Raw genomic sequence first — 16,444 nt, 5'->3', positions numbered from 1 at the left:
ATTAAAATTGTAAAATCTAATTTTTGAGTAAATCTTTCAGTGCAAAATTAATGTCGCAGTATTAGAGCCGCCTTGGCAATATATCTCTTGTCTTCAAATTTCAAAATGAGCTTTTGCAAACATGAAATTATTCATTAGACTGTCTGGTAAAGAGATAAATAAGTGTCTCTTCAAATCCTCGATCTCCTCTTCTCTATTTAGCCAAAGACAGACTTATTTGGTTTGAGGGGCAAGTGGGTTGATTAGATTTGTGGATTTCGATAGGTAAGGGGAGAAGAGGAGGCAGGAGCTCCAGTCGAGGGAAGGAGTGGGAGCCGAGACGGAGCCCCTTCTCTGACCCTTTGTCTGCTCCTGAGGGACTGGCTGGCTCTGGGGGACAGAAAATGTCTCAGCAGCCATGTTGGAGCCAGAGACAGGGCTCTACCTGGTGGAGTCGCCAGGTACTTGGCATACGTAGGTGCTCACTCAATGTTGGCAGTCTTTCTTTCAGCTCAATAGCTGTTCCCTTTTGCCCTCAGTACAAAGTTGGGGGGGGATGGTATCTGGGGGGTAGATTGGGGAGGTTGGGTTGGGATACTTCAGCCTAGAAGGAGTAATTCCAAGCATTTATGAAGCAAGACTCTATCCCGGTAGGCATTTGGGTCTGCCTCCTGTTCCCCAGATGAGCAGAGTTAAGCTCTGCTTAACTTCTCAATTTCCCAACCTGCAAAGTTGGAATTAAGGGCGGAGATGATGTAGGGATGAGACAGGAGTCGTACGGAAGGCTGCACAGAATAGTCCATAGCTAGCCTTAGCAGGCCTTTAGAAACTGGTAACCACTTGTTTGGTACAGTGTGTGCAATGGAAGAATGAAGTTCAGGAACTTGCATGCATAGAGTTTGTTGTTGTTGTTTGTTGTTGTTGTTCATTAGGTCTTTCACTGGTTTGTTGATCCAGTCAATAAATATTCATTCTGGATTCATACTGAGTGTCAGGGAGCATGCTAGGTGCTGGGGCAGGTTGCTGACTTACACCTTGCTCTGCTCACCATGTCCTTCATGTTATCAGCACCAAGCATTCATTCCACTTTCCCTTGGCAGCCAGCCAGCCCAAGCCACCGTCATCTCCTGCCTGATCGATTCTAACAGCCTCCTAGTCTCCCTGTCTTTACTTTGCCTCATTTTAATCCATTCCCTGATCCCTCCCCCTGCAGAATAGTGTTTTAACCACAGACTTGGATTAAAATTCTCAATGGACCCTAGGAGCTGGCCAGACATGGCCCAGGAGCTGTCATGTCGCTCATGAGGTCTGGTAGGGTCCCTGCCCACCTTTTGACCTCATCTCCCCTCACATCCCTACTGCAGGCTGCCTGCTGTGCTATCTATCCTCAACCACTCTCAGCTCCTAAGATCTGCCCTCCAAGCCTCCTATAGGCTCTACTATCTGAAATACTCTTTGGACTCTCTTTGCATCGCTCTCTCCCTAGTGTTTGCTCACCATCTATTCATCTGTGTGTTAGGTTAAAGGATTCCTTCCTGGCACCTTTCCTTGGCTCCAGATAAAGAAGTGACCCCCGTTCTTAGGAACCCACACCACAGCCCTGTGTTCCCTGCACATCATGGCACTTGGTTATTTTGATATCCCTTCTCTATCTCCCCCCAAAAAAACATAAACAGAAGACAGACATCTACAAAGCACTGACAAAGAATTTTAATCTTTTATGAAGGCACTTCAAAAATGGCCAAAGGGGCATTCATTTAACACAGACTGAACTTAAAAAGAAAAATCTTTTGTTCACCTCTCTCTTCCCCTCTTCTGTATCTTCTTTCCCTCCCCTGAAGTTTCCCAGAGCCATTCTGGACCCAGCCTCTGCTTGCTTTCATTTCATTTCTTTTCTTTTTTTTTAACCAATCCTCTCACCCTCCTAGACGTCATTCAACTTGCCAGGGATTCTCTTTGCTTTCATTCTTGTTTTTGAATTAAAAAAGGCAAGATTCAAATATTCATACAAAAAAAGAGAGAACAAATACTCATACAGCTGGCACAGATCAAAGAAGTTAGCATTTTTTCACGTTTGCTTAAGCTTTCTGTCTTTTCTAACCAGCCATCGACTGGAGCAGGTCACCAGCCAGTGGCCAGACGAACCTCTTACAATATGCCAGGTGGTGTGGGTAGATCATAGGAAGTAACAGGGAGCGTGAGAAATTAGAGTGAATCCATCCTGTACCAAGGCTACTGGAAGAAATGCTTCTCAGCTACCGTCCCCCGTTGCTCGCTGTGGTAGAGTGGGAGCAGGCCTCAGTTAAATGTCAGCACAAAGGATTGAAGGCAAGGGGCCCACTGTCAGCCATCTTTTGAGTTTATCAAGGGAGCCAATCATCAGAATCTTAATGAGAAGTCTGAATTTTAACTGGTGGATGCTATCTCAAATTAAAAAGCAAACAAACAAAGAGACAGAGAACCCCCAAAACTTCTCCCGGGTTAGGGGATGGTGATTGGTAATTGTGGCTTTTGTCTTAGGCATGCTGAGCTTCTTGACTAGGCCTCCAGCCTTGATCTGATTTCCACTCGGACCCTAGGCTCTGTCTCAGAAGGCAGGGGAGGTGGTGGTGCTGGCCCAGTAGGAGAGGCCGTAGAGGCCCTGGGTTGTATCCTCAGCAACACATGTGTGCATGCACACACACACACACACACACACACACACACACATGGCTTTGTCATGGTCCTGGCTCAGGTTCAAGGAGTGCACACAGTGGGAGGGAAATGTGCCTTGAGTTCACTGCATCTGTCTGGTTGCACTCAGGAATACCCCAGGGGGAGGAGGGCATTTTCTTCCTGGGGCAAAGGTGGTGGGCTATGGGGGCGGGAGGATGCCTGGTGGGTTGGGGGTGTGTGTAACAAATACCAGGTTGGCCTCCTTCAGCCTTCCTCCAGCTCTTGCCATTCCATCTGCAAGAGTACGAACCCCAGCCTCCATCCTCTGTCCTCCATCCTCCTTAGCTCTCATCTTGACAAGTGCTTCTCCTTCCTCAGGCTCCCTTTCCTTATGGCTACACCTGGACCATCTGTCTGCCTACCTGGTAGGCCCATTGTGAGGCTGAAATGAGTACTCGGGCCCTTTGCAGAGGCAGTTAGAAGGGAGTATTGCTTAGTCTTTTCCAGCTTTGGTTTTCTCTCATTTGTAGAGGATTGTATTAAATAGGCGGTGCCTATAAGGAGCTTGACACACAGTAAGGACTGTAGAGATATTGATTAGTTTCCGCTAGGAGTGTTAATAACTCTGGAAACTGCTAGAATGCAGCTCCCAGGGACAGGTTTCAAGTTTCCATGATGAAGGGGTGGGAGGAACATTGCAAGGAACCATCACGAGGTTTCCGGAAGGATCAGTGAGACTTGGGAGTGAGTGGAGCTGGCAGCTGAGTCCCAGATAAGATGGAATCCCAATGGCCGGGGCTGGTGGCAAGCTGTGGAGGAGAGGGGTCAGGAAAGAGCCTGGGGTGGACCACCAAGGTGGACCCAATGCCTACAGGGCCATAGAGTTACACAGGGCAGAGGCACATCAGACAGGACCTTTAATGCAGACAAGAGGAGCAGAGACTTAGTATGAAGGGAGTTCATGGCAGATAGGCCTACATCCTGGGCTCCAGCTTCGGTGTTCTGAGTCTTCACCCAGCACCTGTATCCCTCAGGCCCATGGGAGTCCACGTTCCACATTTCACAGCCTTTCTTATCCTTCTGCCTTTCTCTGGATCTCCCCAGCCTCTTCTTCATACTCCCAGAGCCGGCCCAGTCTGCTCCCCTGCACCCCTCCCCTCCCCGCCCTGCCGCCATGTTTGCTTCCTTGCGCTATGGCAGAAACGGTCCTGAGAGCCAGGTTTGCTTCTGCCAGAACAGCACAGACAGATGCCCATGGCCTACTGCATCCTGGTCTAGAATTCAAGGAACATTTAGAGGGCCTTTGAAACCATTGCGCTTGTAGGCTCTGGCTTTTGAGAATCAGGATAAACAAACCTGGGCCCAAGAGGAAACTCATTCTCCTTTCTTTCCTTTGCCTTTCAAACTCATCAAAGTCAAGTTCTCAGAGCTCCACTGTCTCACAAGTGCCTTCAAATGGGCCTCATTGTTTTATTTATTGTGCTTATCACAAGTGCAGGCAGCCTGGAGATTTCCCAGCCAGTAGAGACCTCTTTTGCAGAGTGTTGACATTTCTGGAGATGGGAATGGTCCTCTGGGTCTTTCTGTCCTGGGGTGGGCTTGATTGAGAGAGGCCATCGCTGCTGATGGGGGGTGAGGTCCCTCAGGTGGGTCTTTCCTAGCCTAATGGGCTCGGGCACTTTTAATGAATACTTTCCCATCCCTGGGCAGTGAGGTCTGTGTCCAGCCTAGGTTAATTAGGTCCCTAGCATCAATGACAGCCACTGTGATTTTGTGAAGAGATGATTCGTGAAGATGAACCAGGTGCTGTGTGTGTGTGTGTGTGTGTGTGTGTGTGTGTAAGGCAAGAGTGGAGAGATAAAGAAGTAAAGGGGTCTGACTTATGGTTCCCAGGGCCCTGAGTCCCATTAGGGGTTGTGGCTCTATCTATCAATCACGCTGCCATCTGGTGGGCTGGGATAGGTGTGGCATTAAGACCTAGACAAAGCACCAGAGGTAGAAGGGAGGGAGGGGAGTGGATGTGAATACCAGGGGCAGAAGGGCCTCAGGACAAAGTCTGAAAATGAGCAGAGGCCGGAGAAAATATGTTAGGTGAAGGGGAACTGGAAAAGCAAAAGGAAGAGGTGGAGTATGTAATAACTGAGGCAGACAAGTGGTGAGCCCCTTGGCATTGTGGGAGAAATGATGGCCAGGGAAGAGATAATTGAGTCAGACTGCAGAAGGGTCAGTCCACTTTGCTCTGGGGACAACTGGTATCCTCTTCCACTTCTTCAGGGAGATCCTCGGGTGGCTGTGTCCCCGGTGGGCTCACAGTTTGAGTCAGTGCTTCTCACAAGTTCCTGGAAGGTTTGCCGACAGGGAAGGGGTGGGGTTCCCATGACAAATTAAACACTGGAGTCCAGAGGTTTGGAGTAACAGCTCTTGGGACATGGACTTTGCTGCATCTGGCTGCCCCTGTTCTTTGGGGACAGGTATCAAGGCACACGTGGAGAGAGGAATCCTCCGAGCAGGCAGCTGGTTTGGAGTGCGCCTCTGTGTGCCCTTGCAGACACAGTGGCTTGGCAGCAGATGGGACCAGAGCCAGGCTGTGATCTCTGCTAGCCACTCCTCCTGTATCTGGTTATCATCTTTGCAATGTGGTCCATATCACCTTTCTTCCCCTACAGGAGGTAATGTATCTAAAAATGCTCTGAAAGCCACAAAGAATAACACAAGTGCAATATTACCCCTCTCCTCCACTCCCAGTTCCTCTCATTAGGTTCTGTCTATTCTTAGACTGCCCTGTAATCGAGAAGACCGAAGACCTATCTCTTGCCACAACTCATTGGCCTGCCGCTCGCAGAGATCAGATGGGATCAACCTCTACGTTTTAGAAATTCTAGGAAGTAGAAGCTAGAAAGAAAGCGGCTTGGGCTGGGCCAGGCAGTGATAAGCAGTGACAAAGTGAAGGTTCAGGAGAAGATGCTAGAAGGGAGCCAAGGGAACTTATTATTATTATTATTATTATTATTATTATTATTAGTGCTAGTCCTGGGCCTTGAACTCAGGGTCTTGGTACTGTCCTTGAGCTTTTTTTTGCTCAAGGCTAGTGCTCTACCACTTGAGCCTCAGCACCCCTTCCAGCCTTTTCAGTAGTTTATTGGAGAGAAGAGTCTTACAGACTTTCCAGCCCAGGCTGACTTTGCACCATGATCCTCAGATATTAGCTTCCTGAGTAGCTGGGATTACAGGTGTGAGCCACTGGTGCCTGGCTTGACGGGGGAACTTGTATTGCTGATATAGATGGTTGTTAATCATCATCATGACCTTCACCTTCACACATAATTTCCTGGCTCCCCGCTTTCCTTATACTCATCTTCTCCTTTCAGACCCTTCCTCTCTTGATTCTTCGTGGCACAGATCACAGACTGGGAGCCATTTCCCAGTTTTCCTACATGTCAGAAAGTCTCGCCTAGGCCCTTGTTAGATTTCTCTCAGGATACCTGTTCTCTGTACTTGGTATCTCAGTCACCTGTGGGTTGTTTCTTCCTTCCCGTCAGGTGTAAGCACCTCAGGAGAAGGAGCTATGTCTCCAATCCTTTCTTTGCGTCCCTGTGAAAACTCTCCTTGGATCCAAGAAGCCGCCACTAGTGCTGGAGGGATTAGGAATTCACCTGGAGACCTGGGGGACCAGCTGCAGTGGGAGTGTCTTGTCAGCTCTAGCAAAATATGCACCTTAAAGAGTACAAGTCTCTCGGTCAAGACCAAGGAAAACCCAGTTACTGGCCTTTGCTGTGCAGCCAGCCAGACCTCTGGCTGCTTCTGGCTTCCTTGGTGCCTGGTATGTGTCATTCTTGCTGTGTGGCTGGGAAATGAGGGGCTGCCTGGACACCTGGGGGGCGAGGGATAGAAAGAAGGCCAGGGTGGGGGGGGGGGACGATGGGAAGTGGGTGTGGTGATGGAAAGAGACCCGCGACTCTGACACTGACAATTTCGTCACCCTTCTTGTTTCTGGCCCTCAGAACCCCTGGAGCACCTTCTTTGTCTTGGTAACATAAATGGCTTGTCAGGGAGACATGGCCATTATGAATTGCTAGATTGCTTCATGCCTATTCTTCTCAGACAGGCAAGGCGGGGGCCTGTCTCTGGAAGGGCTCTGGGTGGCTTCTGCTGGAGAGGGAGCAGCAGGCATAAAGGGATCAAAGGGGCAAGGAGGAGGATCCACTGCACTGTTGCCCCTGCTGGGGCATAGCTCATGGCCCTGGCGGGATGTGGGCCACATCTGAGCTAGGGCTATGATTTCCATTCACACTCAAAGACAGCACATGCTGGCAGGCACAGGAGGTATGGGGAACCATTCACACCCACGTGGAAGTACCAGTGTGTGCAGCTGCTGTGTGTGCTCAGTGAGTCACAGACACAAATGCAGGCTCCCAGTTACCCACAGATGGACAGACATTGAAGGCCCAGGTAACATGCGTGCCTGGATACACACAGATGCCCTCCTGTTACAGCTGTGTGCAAAGGTCTCGAGGTTTGAGAGTGATAATTCATTGCTTCCATCTTCCCACCAATATATGCACCAAATAAAAAAAAATACCCAAGAGGCAGACAGTGATGCAAATATTCCAGCATTTCATCTCTTTCTTTAAGACACACGTATTTTCACATTTCTGAAATTGGGGTATGTTTTACGATAGATAGCTTGTAGATTGTAAAGTGTGTTCTAATTAGATCTGTCGGCATGCCACCTTCCTTGCTAGCAAAGCTGATTTCAGGAAATGAAGCTTCTATGAGTATCCTGCCCGTTCCCACATGCTTTGAGATTGCCCCAAGTCACAGGCAAGGAACCCACACACCTGCAGGCATTTGCCTACAAACTGGGGAGAGCACATCTCAGCCAGTTTTCTGCCAAACAGAGGAGCATGTGAGCATCCCAGCCCTGCCCCTGGCCACACAGACACTAAATCCCAGGCTTTCCCCAGCTTTGCCAATTAGGTATGGAGAGAGTAAGGCAAGGGATGCAGTCCCCTGAAGGCTGGTGGAGAAGTTCTTCCCAATTCATAGGACTCAAAGGATGGACACATGCAGTGGTTTTCCTTCAAGGTAGACACGTCTGAGTATACACAGATGATATGATATATTCAAGTGTGTATTGCACATGAGATTTAGACGGTCAAGGATGCACGTGTCATACTTACATGGCATAAATAGCTGGGCATGTGAGTAGAGACCTAATAAACACACACACACACACACACACACACACACACACACACACACAGAGCATTATGCATACATAGTACATGGTACGGAGATGCTCATATAGGGACATCACATGGGTGCCCTGCATACACTCTCCCCCTTCCTGGATTTTGGCAACATGATCTCACATGGAGCTACAAACCTTTGACAGCCAAAAATAGAGTGCACAGATCTACTGAGGATGTTCTGTGGCTTTTGTGTTGGCAGCAAGATCTACTCCAGTCTAACGTTCTGGAGGTGCCCCAGCTCTGGCTCTGGCTTTAGCTTTCTGGAGGAACTGCAGCCTGATTTGTCATCCTCCAGTGGTCCTGAAGCTTGGAAGAAAGCTTCCCCTGACTCTGTCTGTCTGAATCTCCCTTAAAACCTGCCTTCTGGGGCTGGGAAGGTGGCTCAGTGGTAGAGCGCTTGCCTTGCATGCTCAAAGCCCTGGGTTCGATTCCCCAGTACCACATGAGCAAAAAGAAAAAAGCGGGAAGTGGTGCTGTGGCTCAAGTGGTAGAGCGCTAGCCTTGAGCTGAAGAGCTGAGGGACAGCACCCAGGCCCAGAATTCAGGCCCCACGACCAGACCCCCCCCCAAACAAACAAACAAACCCTGCCTTCTGCAGGTTGTACTGTTATTGAAGAGATTGGCCCTAACCTGTCAACTCTGAAGGGATGGCAGGCCCTCCTTTCCATCTCGTATCTGTCCAGTTGAGATGGCTAAGCCTTCTTTAGAGGAAATGCTGGTGCCATTTAGGTCAGTGTCATGCCCTGCCTACATCTAGAGATGCCGGCATCACTCCACTAATTAATAGTTACCTAGGAGTCTCCCAAGAACTGCCTAGACTCAGTAGTTCCATGTCCAGCCTCGCACACAGAGGACAGATCATCTAGTTTAGTTGTGAATATTTAGAACTGACATTCTGAATGTTTCTTGCCCATCTTTCATATTTGCCTGATGAGGACGGAGGCCCCCAGGCTGACACACCTAACCAGAGTTTAGGACTAGCTCCAAGCTCCTGTTTGCGTGTATCTCTGAGATTATATGGCTGATCGTGCAATGTTCATCTGTGTGCAAGCTGTGCATGTACACACGTGTTATTAGCCTTGCAGGACTTCATTCATGTGTTATTGTCGTACCTATCTGGAGTCTATGTTATCTGGGAAACAATGCTGATACTCAGGTGAACACTAAGTGCGAATTCTGTGTGTTAATGAAGTATGCATGGCCATCTATGGTACGCCTAATTATATATCCACCCCTAGTCCTAGTGTAATACCTCAACATCCCTCTGGGTGTATTGAAGTGCCGATGGCTGTAAGTATGTGCACAAGTCTGCCCAGCACACAGGTGTAGGCTGACTGTGTGTATTGTATCTATCTGCACACACTAGTGTTCCATGCATATCCACGAATGTGTGTTTATGGTGCATACCTGCTGGCGGTGCCCGCGGTGTCTGTGATGGATGGGCTGTCTGTGCAGCTCCCACATCCCCCACCTGCGCTGCAGTCTGCCCGCCTTTGTGATTTGGGCAGTGTGAGTCCTTTCGGCTCCATCCCTGTGGTCCCTGGGGGCAGCTCAGCCCCTGGTGCTGTCTGTCTTATTGGTCACTGGCAGCCTGTGTTTTTCCACTCAAGGAAAGGTCACTTGGGCCCCCATGCGGGCTCCAAATCATGTAACCTTTCATGTTTGCTCTCCTGTGGGGACTGTTCAATTTCCAGCCTTCTGGGGTCCCATTTTTATGATGTCAGGTGGAGAGGGAGACTGGGGCTAGGTCTGGGCCTATGGCTGCTCTCTGGGTGGGATTTTTCTATGGGCTTAGGTAGCTCTTCTTTGTCAAAGGTGCAGCCTTGACCTTAGGCAGGGTGGGCAAAGCAGACGCGCTGTAGATCACCCGCTGTAGTCACAGCACAGCTAGACGCCCCGTCCGCTTCTCTTAGACACAAGGTCAGTGAGAAGAGTTGGGAGAGGTTTTTCTGGTGGTCCATTTCCTAAAAAGGAAGAAGGCATGTTTCTGTGAGGGGAAGTAAGCCCTTCTGTGGCCACGGCAGCCCCCTGCCATGTTCTTACCCTTTCCACGGGGTTTCTTTGGTCCCATGTTCTCTCCCTGGCCTGAAACCCCATTTCCTTGTTTGCGCTTAGCCATTTCCTCTTTATCCTAGCTCTGGCTCATCGTGAGTTCCTTCTGTGAAGTTTCTTCCTGACTTTGGCCTACCCTCCTGCAGAGGGAGGGGTCTGCCTCCATTTCCATCATGTTCCAACACAGACGTCTTTTACCTGTCTTGGAGGTTCGAGGTGGTAGCTGGGGACTGGGATAGGCTGGCTGAGGTCAGGGAACATGGCATAGCCCTGGTACTCCGCTCACGGCTTGGCCTGTCAGTGCTGCTCAGATGAGTGTGCCCCACCATCTGATCCCAGTGAAGGCAAAGGTTGCTCCCATGGGCTTTATCTGAGCATGGCCCATGTTGCTTTGTCCCCTCTGATTCTGTGGTTTTTCACCGGGCTCATTCATCAGCATGGAGACGGTGGAGGAGCTGGAGACCAGGAGTGCTTTTCTTCCTTTCTTTTTTTTTAAATTTTATTTTATTGTAAAGATACTGTACAGAGGGGGTACAGTTACATGAGTAAGGTAATGAGTACATTTCTCGTTGAGCATGGTTACCCCCTCTTTTGTTTTTCTCCTACTAGCCCTTCCCTCCCACAGCTTTTCTTCCTTTCTTTTCAGTAGACAGCTAGAGGGAGTTAGGAGTCACAGAGAGAGATAAAGCAGAAGAAGCCTGAAGTAGGCCAGGCCTAGAGTCCCAGTGAGGACCATCAGCTTCACAAAGGGGAGGGGGGGAGGGGGGATCAATGGTGACAGTTTTCACTTTTTGTCACTTCTGCTTTTGTTCACCTTTCAGCATGTCTCCAAATGGGATGCATCCTACCCAACGGAGGTACCCTATACTATCATTGTTCACTGGACAGTGTGCTTTTCTTCCTTGGTGTTATGTAAAGTGACAAGTGGTGATGCATTTTTACAAATGACAGAATCTTAGTTTGGACAAAGTAAGTCTCCATCTGTTAGCAGCAGTTGGGGCTGACACATGGGTGGCTGAATAAAGTCAACACCAGAATTGGCTTTGTGTTTGGGAGAGGCGAGGTAGGACCAGTAGGAGGCAGGGATGGTATCAAAAGATGAAGCGGTGGGGCATTGGTGCTCATGCCTATAATCCTAGCTACTCAGGAAGCTGAGATCTGAGGATCGAGATCCAAAGCTAGCCCAAGCAGAAAAAAAAATCTCTTTAAGCATAAACAAAGCCAGAAATGAAAGTATGGTTCAAGGGGTAGAGCACTAGCCTTAAGCACAAAACTGTACCACTGGGGCCCAGAGTTGAAGCCCCAGGACAGGCACCAACAAAAAAAACAAATAAATAAAAGATGGAACAGGAAGCAGGGGCTTGGTGGGTGTCATTGGGGGAAAGAGGGAAGTGACAGAGGTTCCCTGTTGCTGTCACTCTCTAGGGAGTGAAACTTCCCAGGGGACAATGAACTCCTCTTCCTCTGGCTTTGCCTTCTTACATATCTCCTTGCAAAGGCCTGCTATGGATGGGGGAGATGAGGAAGAAGGCTTGGAAAAAAGCTTGAGGGAGAGCCGAGTCTGCTATCACAAGGACGTGGGTGGAGATGGTGCTGTAAAATGGAACAGTCAAGTACAAGTCATTGGTTCTCAACCCTGGGCCACAAAATTGCCTTCCTTGGGAACTTTTAGGAGTACTTTGCTTACATCTCAACCCAGATCAACATCGACGCAGTTGTAATTTTTCCATCTGGGGTTGAAAAATCACTGGCCGGAAGTATTTCTTAATAGTTTAATATTAATCGTGGATGGTTGCTTCCCAAATAAAAATTATATTGTGAGCCCTTGAATGGAAGAAATAGTGGAGGTTTTACATTCGTGTAGTCCTTTTGGTTTGCCAAGCAGTCGAACTTGTGGGATTGTATCTATGCCTCTAAGGTGGGCAGACCAGTTGCTGTCATCACTGGACTCTGCAAAAGGGGATCTGGTGTCAGAGGTCAAGAAGCTTTCTAAAGGGAGACAATGTCCAGGCTCAGCCACAAGGAAGCTCTTACCACTAGGCTGTCCAGGAGATTCAAGAAGCAGAATTAACTAGTGGTTGGTGTTTCTGAAAGACGAGAGAGGGGCAACAGAGTACCAGATAAGGACAGAGAGATGCAGGTGGACAGAAGGTTACCAGACAAATGGGTGGGAAGTCAGCAAAATCTGCTAGAATAAGTCACTCAGTAATAAGGATGGAGGAGAATGATGAATTATACTTACAAACAATTGTTGAATGCTAACACCTTTGCACAACTACTTAAAAATAGGAAATAAGTAACTAAAAACGTAAGATGAAATGGAAAATGGCTTTAATGGCTGGAAACCCACCTTTATGATCAGCTGAGGAGGTTTGCTTATGTTGGGAGCTGGAAAGGTGAGACATAGCAAGCCAACATTTTCCTACAGAATCCGTGTTGATAAGGTGGAGAGGAATATGCCATGACCCCAGACAGAGAGGAAGGAATGACAGCCGTTAAGGAGTGAGCAGGTAGCAGTAGCGTGGAAACGTTGGAAGAGGGAGGGGCCACAGGCAAGGGTGTGGGCTGAGCAGGATCTGTGGGAGACTGGACCATGCTTTCTGAACAGCCAGGTGACCATTGGCTGGCTATCCTTGGCTACAGGAATCCCCTGTTCTTTATCAAGCTTGCTGCAGGGGAGGAGGGAGGGTAGGGTTGATGCTTGGTTTCCCCTTCCCAGGAGGGTATCAGTCACAAAGAAATGGCCATACACCCCCCCCCAAGCTGCCCACACCCACGATGGGGTCATGCCCACAGGACTGTGCCTCTCCACAGAGCACATAGAGACTCCAGGCCCCAAGGCTGTGGCAAGCAAATCACTAATTCCTCCCCAAGATGGCTGTCGTGGGTGACAGCTCCCAGGGTGGGCTTTGGGATCACGGACAGGAGACTTCTTGCACTACAACCCGCCTTCTCCGCCATTCTCCTCCTCCTCCTCCTCCTCCTCCAACTCCTCCTCCTCTTCCTCCTCCTCCTCCTCCTCTTCCTCTTCTTCTTCTTCTTCTTCTTCTTCTTCTTCTTCTTCTTCTTCTTCTTCTTCTTCTTCTTCTTCTTCTTCTTCTTCTTCTTCTTCTTCTTCTTCTTCTTCTTCTCCTCCTCCTCCTCCTCCTTCTCCTCTTCCTCCTCCTCCTCCTCCTCCTTCTCCTCCCCCCCTCCTCCTCCCCCTCCTCCTCCTCTTCTTCTTCTTCTTCCTTCATTTTTTTTTAAAAAACAAATTCTGAATCGTAATGAAACATTTCCTTGGCTATAGTGTATGCCTGACAATCCAATCACCGCCCAATCAATTCTTTGCAATCAATGTTTTTTTGTGTGTGTGATGAATTTTGCATTTCTAATGGCAGGACCTGACGCTCTCTGTTTGTTTTCTCTCTTGCCCTCGGCGCCCTCCTCTCCCTCCTTGTTGGGAGCAAACAGCACAAAGAGCAAAAGACAAATGGCAGGTCCGTAGGAGCAGCTTTTCTTTCCCAGTCTCTCCTCGATTTCTCCTCGCCCTTTTTCCCCCAGAAACCCTCGCTGGGAAACTTAATGGGGTGTTTCTGAAGCAATTAGAATGATATAACTAGCCCTGCTAACGAAGTTTGTCAGGGAAAAAAAAACCCCCACCATCCACTAAAGGTAGCTCTCTGTATCTGTTGTATCTTGGCCAAAGCAGGAGTGGAGAAGGCATTGGAACAGGAGAGTCTCTCCTTCAGCCCCGCCCAGGCTTCCCGACCCCTGCATGGCCTTCCAAGGACATTCTGTGGATGATGTGCAAAATACATTTCATCTCTTACATCCTGAAACATTTCTGGGCAAAAATAACAGACATCTAGTAGTCAACATTACAAGGTGGGAAAGGAATGACTCTCAGAATGGGGCTAGTTCCTAAAGCTCAGACTGACTGACCGGATGAATAAAGACAATACAGACTACGGGCTACTGTTTCACAGAAGCGAACCGTGTGGACTGTGAGCTAGAAATTTAGATTCATTATAATCGGCTTTAAAAAATATGTTCCCTAGTCTATGAGTTGCCACCCACGAATCATATGATGTCGGGGAGTTAGAGTTGCTAAGCAGCTGATCCTGAGAGAGAGAGCAGGGGAGGGGGAGAGAGGGAGAGAATGAATGTGTCCTGGGTTATTATACATGTGGGCCTCATCTGATGAAATTTCAAGGGCTATTCAAAGTAGAAGAGGGAGGTAGAACTAAGGGGTCAGAGTGAGTCCATGCACAAAGGACCCAGTTTGCATTGCTGGCTGTGGAGATGGAGGAAGGGGCCACGGGCCAAGGGAATGCAGGTGCCCTCTGCCAATTGGAAAAGGCAAAGAAATGGATTCTTCCCTAGATCCTCCAAAAGGAAACACAAAACACAACCCTGCCAGCATTTTGATGTTAGCCAGTGAGGTCTGTGTCAGATTTCTGATCTCTAGAACTTAAATAATACATACATGTTGTTTCAAGCATAATGAAGAAATATTTGACTTGTTACAGCAACAACAAGGAACTCATACAGAAATGATGTCCCGGATCTTCCTAACGGAGAGGGGGAGCCGGAGTTTTGTGGTAACCGAGTCTAATAGGCTATGGGAGATGCAGTCCTTTAATTAAGACATGTGCAACATGTGGTAAGAGCCCCGCAAGGGGATCTGGCAGGTGTGAGGAACATCTGAGCAGCCACTGATTAATTCGTTTGCTCATGGAATTTTGAGGCGGCCAACCAACTCTTCATCTTGTCCTCCATCAACTTGATGGAGAGAAGATAGCCTTTTTCCTTCCACCTATTCCCCCCCACCCAGTATCTGCGCTCTGCTATAACCCCCAGGTTAAGGGTAGTCTGGTAGGCTGCTGAGTGAATCCCGGTTCTTACTTTCTCAGCTAGGTGAGTAAGGGACATTGTCTCATCATTCCCAGCCCCGTTTCCCGTCTTTAAAAGGTTTAAAAATAAAGAACCTCTGAGGTTTGTTGCGAAGGCGATGCATTCATTCACCAAACTGTCGCATCTGGGGGTGCAGCCATTGGGGAACAGTTTCTCACCCAAGGGATGGGGGGAGGTGGTAGTAGCTATCGTGTTTCTGGTCCTTCCAGCTCTGGGAAAGGGGGAAGAGAATGAATCTGAATATTCAACTCCATTAAAAGAGCCATAAGAAATCACATCCATTTGCAGAGCAAGGCTCAGAGCTAATGTACCAAAACAATGCTAGACATTCACAGCATCAACCCAGGGATCAAACCTCCCTTCGAGGCCAGGGAGCTGCCTCCTGGGAAGCACCAATCCTAGGGGTGTCTGAAGAGGCAGGGAGGAGCTGGTTCTTACCTCCAGAGATCTCTGAGCCCTTTCTCCATCCTAATCCTGCTTGCGGTGGGTTGCTTAGCAGAGGGTTGATGCCCGGACTTAAAATAAGTGCATGAAGTAGGGATGACTTACATGGTATGAGGGAAGGGTCCCCTGGGTGGGATCCTACAGACTTTTCCCCTCCTAACTCTGTGGATTTAGGTGGATCCTTTCTCTTTCTTAAGGTTTCCTCTTCTGTGAATTCCAAACTGTGGCCTGCTGAAATCAAGTGGTGGTTTGGGAGAGGAAAATGCCCTGGGGATGTGGATTCCCTGGCAAGCAGTGGTTGAACAGGATGGAGCACTTCAGGGCACAGAACACAAGAAACTGAGGCTGGGGAGAGACGCAGCAGCATGGCTCAAGGTCACCCTGAGAGGGAGTGGTTAAATCTTTACCACGAATTCCAAGCTCAGGCCAAGGTAGAGGGAGATGGCTGGCAGCCAGCAGGTCCTCAGCACAAAACTGCCACCACAGCCACCAGGTATCGGGCCACGCCCACTTGCTTGCTCCCTGCTTTTCTGGATCACTAGTTCAATCACTGCCTCCCCTCCCACTGATTCATTCTCACTGGGGCTCCAGCTGGCCAAGGAGACGTCTCTGTTGAAATAACATGCTGGCAGGCATCTGCGAGGCTCTAAGAGACAGGGAGCCCTTTTCCCTGGACCTCTGGAAATGTCACCCCGGATAGCCTCTGGTCCCCAGGGAAGGTGGATGGCTCTTGTAATTAAATCTCATTTCTGTTCCCCCTCTGAGCTCCAGGCACCTGTCCCTTTCTGGTGCTCACTCACTGCTCAGAAGCCAAGACCCGAGCCCACTCTGTGAGGCTCATGGCCCTCCAAGAGCAGCCTCCTGCCTCTCCCAGAAGAGTTCAGAGCTCACTTTAGATCTGCTGGGGTGAGCACGCTCTGACTACTCTAATGAGGGGGCTCAGCAGACCACAGTGGAACTGGGGAGGGTCTTGAGGCCCCTTTTGCCATATATGAAATTGTGTGTGTGTGTGTGTGTGTGTGTGTTTTACTGTGTATTGGGCGTAGGGCCTTGTGCATGCTAGGCAAATGCTCTACGCGTGAGGTAGCTCCATTCTTACATTCTCCATATAAAGGCAATAAATTGATCAGCTCCCCAAAGAGGGAAGGAGGGGAGAGAGAGTTCCC

The sequence above is a fragment of the Dipodomys spectabilis genome, unplaced genomic scaffold (assembly GCF_019054845.1).
Source record: "Dipodomys spectabilis isolate Male_0828 unplaced genomic scaffold, ASM1905484v1 ptg000076l, whole genome shotgun sequence".
In the NCBI taxonomy this organism is placed as follows: domain Eukaryota; kingdom Metazoa; phylum Chordata; class Mammalia; order Rodentia; family Heteromyidae; genus Dipodomys; species Dipodomys spectabilis.
This window is presented reverse-complemented; position numbering follows the sequence as displayed.